This window comes from Spodoptera frugiperda, chromosome 20 (assembly GCF_023101765.2).
Source record: "Spodoptera frugiperda isolate SF20-4 chromosome 20, AGI-APGP_CSIRO_Sfru_2.0, whole genome shotgun sequence".
In the NCBI taxonomy this organism is placed as follows: domain Eukaryota; kingdom Metazoa; phylum Arthropoda; class Insecta; order Lepidoptera; family Noctuidae; genus Spodoptera; species Spodoptera frugiperda.
In genome coordinates this window covers 11,197,617-11,210,847 of record NC_064231.1, presented here as the reverse complement: position 1 = coordinate 11,210,847, position 13,231 = coordinate 11,197,617, and positions in this window count along the sequence as shown.

Below are 13,231 nucleotides of genomic sequence, written 5' to 3'. Positions count from 1 at the left end.
AAAAGTGTGCTGATTAAAAACAAAAAACGTGTTTTATGGGAAGTGACTAGGTCTGTAGGCTCAAAAGATCCCGACTCAAAAGATTGAGTCGACTCAATCTTTGGCTTACAAAATAAGCCAATGAAAAGCATGATTGTTAGGTAAGATTAACTTTCTGAATATAATTATTCAATATTATATTACTATATACTATATATTACCATTTACTATATACTATGTATATTAGGAAATCTTTGCATATCTTAACTCGTTACTAAAACAACTACGAAGAGATAAATAACAATAATTAGCAGTAATAAATAATAAAATACACATTACAATTAATCAAGAGTCATATGACAGGTACACTCAGACAAATTAATTATACAGCCGACTTTGTAATCACGGCAATACATTAGTTACCTACAAGTGAGACATTAATTACGTCAGATATTTTAGTTGCTGACTGTACGTTGGACGACAAGATATGTTTTCGGATGGAGAAAAATTGTTAGAAGATTTATTTTAATGGTAAATGCAAGGAGCTATATTCGATATCTAGTGCAATGTCACGTCAACGGCCTTTTATCCCCGAAGAGGTAGGCAGAGGTGCATATTACGGCAGATACGATATCTAGAATCGTCTAAATTATCTTAAATTCGATCTCTTATGCAATGTAAGGAGATGTTTCAATTATTTTTTATAAAAAAAGCCTGATATTGCATGAATAACACGAAAACAAAAGATTAAATTATAAAAACAAAAAGAAATGCGTTTCTCGAGCGTTCCGTAATTCCGTTTACCTATTATATTTAAGTAAAATAACCACAAGAAAATTAATTAAATACTCAAAAACGGATCCCAAATATGAATAAACACCAAGCCGAATAGAATCTAAAATATAACGTAATATTAAATCACAGCAAATACATAGAAAAGCATTCACTACAGTACGGAAAATCTGGGAGTAATCAAAACTTATTAATGAAACGTAGCGTAGGTACGTTTCCTTATAGTGGACGAGGAGTCGTATTTCCATATAATTTCAATTTCGCATTTACATTATTTCGTATTCAGCTGGGGTCTGCCAGATCCCGGTACGGCACAAGTAATTGCTCCACTGGACACGGCCATCTAGTGGACATATAAAAGGGTCAAGGAATGTTTAATCTGTTTTAGAAACAAGTTTTTTGTCTGTCGCGTTGATTTTTTCGGCTTTCGTTCTTAGCTGAGTTTTTAGTGTTAGCTATATAAGTGGTTTTATAAATCACAGTCCTATTTTTATTACTGTCTTTATAAAAGGTGTTTGTTGAAATTGTACCGAGTGTACGTAATTGTGGAGAAGGGCAACTAGCCAATCATGCATAAATAATACTCAAATCATCATTGAAAGTCATTAATGAAGTTGTTTAAGGTACGTTGTATTCTTCTGATTATTTAGTAAGTTATTAGTAAACATTATTCGATACATACACACTGCGAATAATCACTATAAATGGCAAACCCCCATATTCGAAAATAGTAAGCGAAAATTCTAACGTATGTTCTTCTCTTGAACTTAAAAACAAATTGTAATTTTATACAAAACAAATTGTAAACACGGCTAAAAAAATCTCGTCTACCGTTGCTCATTATTTAAATCTAATCCACCCACAATCGTACAAGAAAAACGAGAAAACATTTTTCCAAAAAAAGGGCCACCGCGGCCACCGCAGCCACCGCGCTTTAATAATTACGAGCAACTTGGTAAAGTTCGATTCGTCTCGAAGATTAATTGTCCAAATCGCTCCCCATTGTGCGGTACGTTGTTGACGCTTTGGGACCCTTTTATGAAATTCGCGGGCTATTGTTTTGGCCGGATTTGTAAAAAAAAAGTTTTAAAAAAGTTCTTGCACAGTGCCGTCCGTTGCTCGGTACCCGCAAAACACCACAAACTCTGGATTGCGTTCCATCCTCACACTTTAACGAACTTGAACAGTGCACAGCATATTTTTTCAACGGCAAACAAAAAATTGTAATCGTAATAACGAGGTCACTTTTTGTTTCTCGTCGGTCATTTAAAACTTTCATTAGTGAATTCGCGCGCGCTTAACATTTTTCAATTTATTCCCACTTGAGCTTGAATCGCTGTAAACCAGTACAACAGAATTGTACTGGTTTGTGTACAAAACACTTCTTCATCAAATAGTTTCCAATGAAATATGTCAATAAGTAAGTGGCATCGAGTCTCTACTGACGAATGGGACGGTTTTAATTTTTTGTCACTCGTCATTTTGTGAAATTGTTCGCGTAATCCTGTGATGTATGGCCAGTATTACAATACAATATAATTTACTGCCTTACGGTGTCAGTGTAACAAACAATGCTATAAACATTTATATCGTATTTTTTTTCTTTATAATTATTATTACTACTACGACATAGAATAACAAATTAATACGGTCTAAACTTTAGTTTTGCTTATTCTCTATCAAAATTATTCTATACATGAATCATAAGTGACCAACTTCTCAACTTCAGAAACACGTGCTGTGGATGCTCTGTGGTTGGTTAATACCGATTTCCATGAAATCACACGTGACATCAATTGTAATCGAAATCCGAAATCAAAATTAAAACATTTTCACAAAGGGACTAACAAAAATTTACAGCAAATAACAGTCGCTTTACATAAAATAATGTTTCTCACATAAATAAATTGAACTAGCAATAAATCCATCCAATCTTATTAATACCAATAAATAAATACAAAGTCGAAGTGTTGAAGAATCAGCATAGCGGTGTGAGTGGACCTAACATGGGCTGACGTATAAGTTCGCCAATTTGTTATGTTAAAGCTTGCGATGCCGACCCTCGTCCGCTCAACAGATTGAGCCTACGGGAGATGCGATGGATCAAACTAAAAATATACAACCTTTCTACGCAGATCTACGAAGATTTTTTTCAAAGAAAATTTGCTTTAAAATGTTATCTTAAAGTTGTAAGTAGAAGGGAAGGAACATGAAAGGAAATAGATGTTTTTTTTATACTAACTTATAATAATAATGCTGACATGAATCCGATTGCTTCAGTATAAATAAAATTTACTACTACGGCGCTACAGGACTGTAGCCGTGCTACGTCGTAGTCGCGCTACGACAGCAAATCGTGCTACAAGTGCGTAGCATTGAATCAGTTACTCCTGATGCTAATTCATTTGCATATGATTCGTTCTTATTTTCACGTTGAGGTTTATATGCAAAATGCCTTATCCATATATATATTTTTTTACTATGAACCATCAAAGCTTGGTACACAGAATCCTGCCATCCTATCCCTCATACATACTGCTCCCGTGAGGATACCTGCTTTGTTTAGTGCGGTCTGCATTGATCAGTTTACTTTCGCTCTTACCGAACCGTTTTATGGATATTGGGAAACTAGGCTTTTGAGAATGCTAAAGGTGATCTTCATAAAATTGGCTCGGATACTAAGACGTAGGGTGTGGGGTTGAGATTTTCTCGTTTGAGGCAAAATGAACTTTGTATCTTAATACATTGATGTGTTTTTTCACTATCATTGTCGTGTTTAAAGGAAGTATTTAAAGTTAATACTTTATTTCCGCATGATAATAAAATTGATATTTACTATACATTGAGTGGACAGTCAATCTCGCCGCCACACTAACCAAACAACATCAATTCTGAACGAATCACTCACCTGCCATCAGCACAAATATTTGCCATCTGACCGCCAAAGCAGAAATATTTCGTAATTTTATCATTGTATGACAGATTAATTAATTCATCAGTTTTAATACTATTTATGATTAACATTTCAATCATATTACCTGAAATGATTGACAGAGGTTTACCCACAAATTACCAGATACAATATCGGCTAATAGTGAAAAGAGCGAAGCTACAAATACGTTTTATATCATCAGCCTTTAAGTGGCCACTGCTGATCAAAGGCCTCTTCTCACACGGAGAAGGTTTGTGCATTTATCACCACGTTTGCTCAATGCGGGTTGGCAATTTCAAACCTATAATTAAAGATAATAAGCGGTAAGTTTAATTAACTAAAAATAACCGTTTACTCGCGTAAATATACTGAGCAAAGCTCTTCATCATGTAGGCTGCGTGACGTCGCCTCGTCTGCCCACGTTGCTCATGAGGAAGAGTCCTTCTGTGACTCGAAACTAGTTGAGCTTTTCTCAATATATTTACGTGAGTAAACTCATGTTTTTAGTTAATTTAGAATGTGACACGATAGTTATCATAAAAATAAGATAAAGTTAATACAAGATTCGTCGTAACACGTGATGAATCAGTCGTTAACACAAATATTTGCCTTTCATCACGCATTCAGAAAATGTTAGATATAAAACCGGGAGGGCAGATTAATTAGTGTGTCACAAGGTTTACATAGCACGTTGGGTGTCTGGTGGGACGAAATTAATCAAGCAGTGATCCGACACATTATCTCAGTTCAGATGACTTGAACCCTTGCCAGGTAGAGCCAGGAAATAAGCGGGAAGCGCTTTATTTTATTGTATTTCTAGACGACTTGAATTGATGCAGCGCTTTGGTGACTATGTTGTAAGAATGCGTTGAGTTCTAGTGATGTTAGATTACATCTCTTCTTGTTACTTGTCTGTTATTAATACTAAATGCCTCAAAAAACCTAAACCTCACAGTAATGATATCAACGTTTATTGAAACATATCCGAAAGCTTTAATCGGTTTTTGTCAGAACCCTGTGTTTCATTTACATTTCAAACTACTCATAATCAAAGAAAAATAAAATATAAATTCCCTCCATTATGCATTACTGTCACTTTTATTTTTCTTTGTTTTATAGTATGTAAGTTGAAAATATTTATTTATTACTTAGTCAAGTTTTTATTTAATGTAGATTTATTTCTTCTTATTAAGAGGATTTCAATAATCTCATAATCATAATTGCAAACGATCAGACAAAACACCAATACTAGTATCACACAATATAAATAAATACTGAACGCGCACAAAAACGACAAAAACATTCCCAACACTTTCCACCATCGCCCGCTGTTTCAAAGGCCCCATCCCAAGATCACAGTTACAAGAGTTAACGCACGGGTCGTCTTTAACAAGAATTGAACAGTGAACAGGCTGTCGGACATGTTTCTCGGCCGCCATCGCCACTGACACTAATTGAGACGTTCTTCATTAAGTACATTTCTCGTTATAATTAAAGGAAGCCTGTCCCGAACAATGATGAACTAAAAAGCTTTAAATTTTATGGCTGAAGAACAAATATTATGTACAAAAAGGCTTAAAAGACATAACTTACATTATTGTATTTTATGGTATAGGGGGCCGACGAATAGACAAATTACTGGATAAGTTTTTAATGGTATAAGCCACCCGGTAAGCAATCGCCGCCGTCCATGGACACTGAAACACCAAAAGCGTTACAAATGCGTTGCCGGCCTTTTGGGGTTAGGAATTTAATGTTTTCTAGTAAATTGGGGTTTGGAAATAATGGGCTAATTGGGCCTCCGTTAACCACATCCACGAAACAAAACACAACGCAACCGTTGTTTCACGTTAGTTTTTGTGAGGCCGTGGTATCACTCCGGTCAAGCCGGTAACCGATCAGCGCCGCCCATAAACACCCGAACTTCCAAAAATATCGAAACAAGTGTATTGGTGGCCTTTGTTTTTCACCAACTACAAACTTTCCGCTCATATTTTCTAATCACAAAAAGTTTACATTGCTTTAGACACTTCCTACTACATATCTCCAGACATAAACATCTTCAAATCAATACTTACTGCTTCAAATAAAAAAATATGATATAACAATTTGATCAGTTGACTTATTGGTAGACAATACATTGAGTGAGTTCATCCTTTTACCGACATCTCACCGAATAACGCTCTTATAAAGGAGAACAATATTTTGTGTTAAGTGACACGATTCGTATTGACAGTGATCTGTCTCCACTTCTAACAATAAAATAAAATACTCGCTGCCGTTTGGGAATTATATTGTTTCATTCTGTATTTCTGTGCCCAGCTGGTGAACAGTATCTTTTGGTATGTTTGGTGCTATGAAGAGTATTTGGAGATTATTTGTTTAAATATGAAGGTTGTAACGCTTTTAGGCTTTTGTTAGTTTTTGTGTTTTAACTCAGGTCCCTGTCTAGAACAAATTTGGTTCCAGCTTTAACAAACATTTATAAAAAGTTACTCCTAACAAAATTACTAAATACTTGTATACACACTAAATTATATTAAATTTCTCTTATTACTACCAACTATGTATACTAAATTACTCCTAACTTATTTTGTCACAAGGATGTGATTAAAGAAATAATATCAGAATATTAAAATAGAAGACAATGTGATTACGCATATGCATTTCCTTAAAAAGTCCATTATTTCATTAACTATTATTACTCATCTGCCAAACATTTTATAACAACTAGCGTAAAGTTTACGTAACAGCAAAAAAACCCAAAACAAACCACACCCAAATCTAGTTAGGGAAGTTCCAAATACACCTTGGAAGTGTTTGGAAGACATTTAGTTCCCCAAGGTGTCGTTCAAGTGACAGATTCACATCGAAAGGCCGCGAATAAATTTAGAATTTTTCGGCTCGATCGATCAATCGGCAAATTCTTTACATTTAGTTCTTTACGTAAGTAATCGAGAACCCTGGATTATTGGATATCTGACACGAGTAACGCACTCGTTGAATGATTGGCCAGTCTGTAATCGTTAATGCTACTTAATATTTTATGTAACATTTAACATTTACTGAACGTTTCTTTTGGGTCTAACATTCAGAGCAACGTCACGCCTTTTATCCGCGAAAGGGTAGGCAGAGGTGCACATTACGGCACGTAGTGCAACTGTACAATGTGCACCCACTTTTCACAATTTATGTTGTAAGTCCCATGTAATAGGTGGTGAGCCTATTGCGATATACCGGGCACATTTCCAGACTCCGTGCTACCACTGAGAAATTTTCGAATAACCGAAAAAAGCCCAGTAATATTCTAGTCTAACATTCAATTTACTATATTTTTGTAATAACTATCGTGAGACATACTAAATTAACTAAAAATAACTAGTTTCGAGTCACAGAGGGACTCTTCATCATGAGCAGTGTGCGCAGACGCGGCGACGTCGCGCAGCCTACTGAAGAGTCCCTCTGTGACTCGTTACTAGTATAGCTTTTCTACATTAATTTACGTGAGTAAACCGTGATTTTTAGTTAATTCAATTTACTTCTAAACTTAGCGTAATCTTTTTATCTGAGTAAAGTCGTTGAAAAGTTTAAAGTCTATGTTTTTGTTGTCATTAACCAAGATTGAAATTGAAACATCACTTGTAAATAACCCATCATCAAAATACACTACATTTCAATCTCCACAAATACGTTTAATCATTAGAACAATAATCACGCCAGCCTCGCACCACATAATCCGGCCGCATAAGAACAAAAGATTCTATTTCTCGTATTAAACCCTATCTGTAATCAGCGCACGTTCGCTCCCGTCCCATTGCTTAATTTACAAATGTAATTAAACTCAACTCGCTTAAGAAAAAAGGCGAAGGGTGATTTCTCACGTTGGAGGTAAGGTGAGGGTGATTCTTTTGTACAAAACCTCTGATAAGTTAATCGGGTAACAAAAATAAGCGGTTCTATGTGACCCGCTTTAGAAAAAGGTGTTAATTTTTACCTTAGCGTTTAGTTTCTTTAATTGTTGAGATTTTTTTCAACTTCTTGTCTGAACTGTCTTCTTTTGTAAATCTGTTCAAAATATTCTCTAGTTAACTTAATAAAGAAGCCATTAATTCCTTAATAATTTGAAAGATTATCTTAAAATATCGATGTTGGTATATGGAGGTAAATACACGTAGCAACACATTTGTGTAAATGTATAAATGCGTATAATTTGTAATCAATATTCTGCTTAAATTCCCAAGGGATTCTATAACGATCCAAATGCTAATATAACTTTACAAGATTTTCAAATTAGATCGTTAACATAAACCGCTGGACAACAGCGTCAAACGATGTATAAAAGCCATTTGCTGCGAACATTCTCGAAACAAACCGGCCGTAACAAGTTCATTAACTCTGCGCACGTTATAAAAATAATTTAATAAGAACATGAAGATCATTTGCATAGTTATACGTTAAAGACACGCCCGGATATTGAAAAACAAAGAGACACGTTCAAGCAACAAAAGTTACGGATATTAACATCTCCATCGAACATGGCGTCACATTTAATCCTTTGTGGAAAACTCAAGTAATCCATTACCTTATTAATGAAACTCATTACGGAATTACGAGAGAATATATCAAGTTTGATGTAGAAGTTGCAAGTTACGCAGCCGGATCAATTATGGAGTTGTTTTAAAAGGTAATTTGTTAGTACGCGGCTCGCGGTGATGTGGGTTCCGCCTTATTACTTATTTATATCATGGCTGCACGCCCACGTGTGACCTAGACACTAATCTAATTATTGATGACACTCGGTGTTAAAACTTTTAGTTGTATACCTACCTCTAAATTGATACTAATCTCAACATACATCTTTCATACCAAAATCACCTAAAAGCATGAAAATTCTTGGCTTCTAAAGACTTCATACCCCTGTAATCCAATCCTTCTTCTTTAATCAAAATAAACAACCTTATCTCCGTTGACAAACAGCGCATTCATCAAAAGGCAAAGGCTTCAAGTAAAAATGTACGCATATTCCAGCAAAAATAATATCGTCGTTGGCAAAAGTATGCGTACAGAGTGCACCGTTTCATAACATCTCAACAAACACACCTGTACGAATGAATAAAATAAGAAAATTCCGCGCGAAAACGTTCCCACACCGAATATTTAAAATTTCCCAAGCCCCAGTCGCTGCGAAAGCGTAGCGCTTAATCAAAAATAACGCAGCAACAAAATTCAATAAGAGCGACTCATAAAACACGTTAAAATGAAAAATATTAAATTCCAGAGACAAAAAATATATATTATTCGTTTTGCGAGGGCATAAATAATTTAATTTTAAGCGCGCAAAAGTTTGTGCGAAGACGTTGACTTAAAAATGCGGTCTGTGTGTGGATAAACTGGGATAAATCAGTTCTTTTTTTTAAATAATCAACATTTTATCACGTTATTCGTAGGATAATTCGCTCGGGAAACTTCTTTATTTCCGCGAGGTGTCTTGACTTGCTACCGTTAAAGAAGGAGTAAAATTGAAGCATCTTATAACTTGTAAAGATTTATACACTACGTTATAGATGATAAAAACCGCGATATTTCATTTTAGTGCCGCGTTTTATCGCAGTGTTTACATAAATGGATTAATTGAAACGGAATTTGGCCGCCTCGCTTTTTAGTTCGATGTTTTATTTACACGTCATTAGATTAAAAGTTTACATATATTAAAAATAACGGGAATAACGATGAAAATGGAAAAACAGAAATCTATGGCGCGTGAAAAAGTGGATACAATTGTACTAAATAAAATAGTTTTAGTAAAAAGTGCAGTTCGCAACAACTTCTAAAACAAATACAGAGAAGTGGTTGACCAAACTCTTAGGGGGAGTGCAGTTATAACTCTTCCGCAAGGACTCGCGAAGACTGACGCTAAGCTCTCGAAACTTACGCTAGATGATATCAGCCCTCGTTTTGTTTTCAGAGGAGCACTAGAGACTTACTACTGTTCTAAATGGCGCTATCCGTTGAGCCGGTAAGACCAATTCATGTCTAAACTAGCTGAGTAAAACTTAGGAGCTTAGAACAAAATAATATCAAACTTCTAGGTAAATGATAATCCTATAATATAGATGGCGCTTTAATCAAAGCTCGAGGGAGCGTAAAGGGAAATATAGGTAATCATAACTTGAACGCACTGAATACTAAAAGGGGAAGGAACATTTAAAACCGTAAAATAATTCCAATGGCCATGTTCCCCTAAACGGACCCGAGGCAATGAACATAAATATTTTAATTCCTCACGGCGCGGCGCCAGTGTTGCAAGCTAATAAAATAACGGATTGTGGCTACACGGAAAAATAAATTATTAGATTTACCGACTTTGGTACTTTTCGCGGTTGGAGTTACATTTTGCGCGGCGCATACGTTTGTAAGTAGGAAAGGGGTGTGTTGCCAATTTACTGTCGCAGGGGTCAAGTTTTACAAATAAAACCCAGGATTGAAAAAAGAAATAAAATTGAAAATGTGCAGTTTTACAATTTGAGTGTTGATTTTTTGTTTCGGTAATTATGAAATCACAGATAAACCCCCAAAGTTAGTGGTAATCAGGAAAAAAGGATAACTAAATCCTAAGTTGTACAATCTAAATTTTAGTTAGTTTATTTTTTATCCTTCTAAAGATCGATTGGTCCTTACAATTATGTGTATGTGATCTACAAAACATGGGTGAAGTCACGGGAGGAATTTTACTAGAATGTAAATGTGGTAGTGTAGATTATTCTAAACATCGATTGATCTCAGTGTGTGTCTAGTCGCTTCTTCTAATCCCTTTAAAAGGTTGTACACAGACATGTGCTAATACCGCGTGACGTTCGCGAGTAATTAACGTATTATGTCACAGATTAACTATCTTCCGTAAAACGAGACGCATTAGCATGATTGTCATCTATAGTTTTTTAGGGAACAGAGAGTAGGTTTCCTAAGAAAAGGAGGATGCTCCGAGCAAGCGAGGTGATTATGCCTGGTAGGCTATCTGCCCTACTGTTCTTCGTTAGAATTTGCTATCCATGTTTATTTGCATGTAAACTTCATATGTGCGATGTGGAATCCGTTGATTTTTGTTCATCGGTCGCACGGAGTCACGAGTGGCACTATATTAATGTCGGGTTATATAAAACATTGTGCTTTTTCTAAGAGAAAATAAAAGAAAAGAACCACGATTAGCACTACTGCAAACGCTAGAACCGTTTCTGAAGCCTACCTACGTGAAGAAAAAATCTGATGTATAATTTTCCAGAGGCTAATTTGACCATGAGACTATCCCGAGTAAGATAATAAATAGAGAATTATCAAAGACACTGCTATGAGTTCAGTTTTTATTTTCATCGTACGAAATAATGGCATGTGGCAAGCGGCAAAGCATTTAAAACAGTTATAGCAAAGCCAGTGAGGTCAACAAAGTCTTGTTATTTGGTAAATAATTAATTATTTGATGAATTAATTTATTTAACGACACACGTCTAAGGTGTATAACCAATAGGCTCTTATATTACAAAACCACACTCCACAAACAGTAGTAAAACATTTGAACACAAAACTCATGTAACTAAAACTTATACCAATATCCTATACTACCTAAGTATTACCTACGCAAAAACTTTTTTAAAGGGGAAAAAACACACGCATTTATTTGGCAAGTTTTTGTGTATCCCGGCGGTGTAAGTCGAGCTAGTATAAGACTTTCCCACCCTATCCACAAGGGTGTTTCATCGCACATCAATCTACAACGTGTTTGACAGATCTGTTCGTGTATCATATTCTTTTACACGTTTGGGATTCTTCTATGTTTGAGCTACGTACTTGTCTAGACGAAGTTGGTTGTTTGATGTTTCGTATGTTTACTCCAAAGTGAGTAGATATTTCTTTTTTGTTCTGTAAATGTCGTCTTCTTTCGTTCAGTGTAATATGTAGCTACCCGTGTATGTACCTATACCTAGTGATATCCTATCAGATAAGATTTACAAAACAGTAATTTCTTTTATAAAGAAAATCCCAGGAATGTCTCCGATAAAAGTGATTAAGTTATGAACTGTTTTATCTAAGTAAGTCACACCATTTTCAAAACAATTTTTTTCTAGCTTCGTTGTAATGGCTAGGTTGTAAATAGCGAGTCTGGTTTCACACATCAAACTAGCACATCTGCGGCAAAACCAGAAAAATATTAAAAAAAAAAACAATTCGCGGCTGAATATCGCAATATCGCGGCTACGAAAAAAAAATGGCGCCGCTCGAACCATAAAACAGTTTCAAAATGTCGGTCAGTGAATACGACATATGGTTTACGAGCGAGCCAGGTGTCACACGGGTTACGGTGGCGATATAAAATTGATCTAATCTTCGTAACGTGGCGAAACGTTACCGTAAAACCTTGTAGGATGCTCAGGTCATACTTATTAGTGCTTGGAGACGTGGCCTTTGGAAAATATGTCCTATTTCAGAGCTTCGCTAAACGATACATGATGTTTATAACCTCACTTTAGTTATTAGTAAGTCGTAACTTTTTTTATTTGGCACATTACAAAAAGGATATTTTTTGAAGAAATCTTATTTGACACACAAATTCGGATTAGATAGATAATTTGGTACATACGGTAAGTATATAGGTACTTACCTATGTGCCCATGAACATTTTGTTTACCATGAAATACTCCTATAACTATAACAGATTGTCATGTTTTTGATGTTTTACGTATTGTCTAGTAAGATACTACAAGACGGTTCTTATATTATGTATCTGTACCTAAGGTATATCTGTTATGTACCGAAAGTTGACTGTAGCTAAGTAGGTAATAGTCCAAAATCCTTGAAAAACTTGTACACCACCAACTTAGTATGTTCCTATTTAAACACAACCTCCTCAGTCCCTATCAGTCTGGCTTTCGGCGAGGTCATAGCACTACCACGGCCCTCGTAAATATTACGGACGACATCAGGTCGGGCATGGAGATGGGGAAGTTAACGGTACTTGTACTACTGGATTTTAGCAATGCCTTTAATACTGTTGACTTCGACATTCTGCTTGGCGTGCTCAGCTCTCTTAACGTATCTCCATCGGTGATTGACTGGCTTCGTAGTTACCTGTTTGGCCGCCGGCAGCGTGTGCACTTTGGGGACACCCACTCTTCATGGTGTCACACTGCTGTCGGCGTACCTCAGGGTGGCGTTTTATCTCCTTTACTTTTCGCGCTATTCATTAATTCTATCTCTCTAGGTCTTTCTTCTTCCTACCATCTTTATGCGGATGATCTCCAAATTTACACTCAAGCCACTCTCGAACAATTGCCGGAAGCCATTGCTTTGGTAAATCGGGATTTGTCTTGTTTGAGCGACTGGAGCATTAACTTTGGACTGCAAATCAATCCATCCAAAACGCAAATGACCGTCATTGGTAATGCGCGTACTGTTTCCAAAATTGATTGGACAAGTCTTCCTCAGGTTTCTTTCTTAAATACAACTATTCCTTTCTCTCGAGAAGTCAAGAACCTG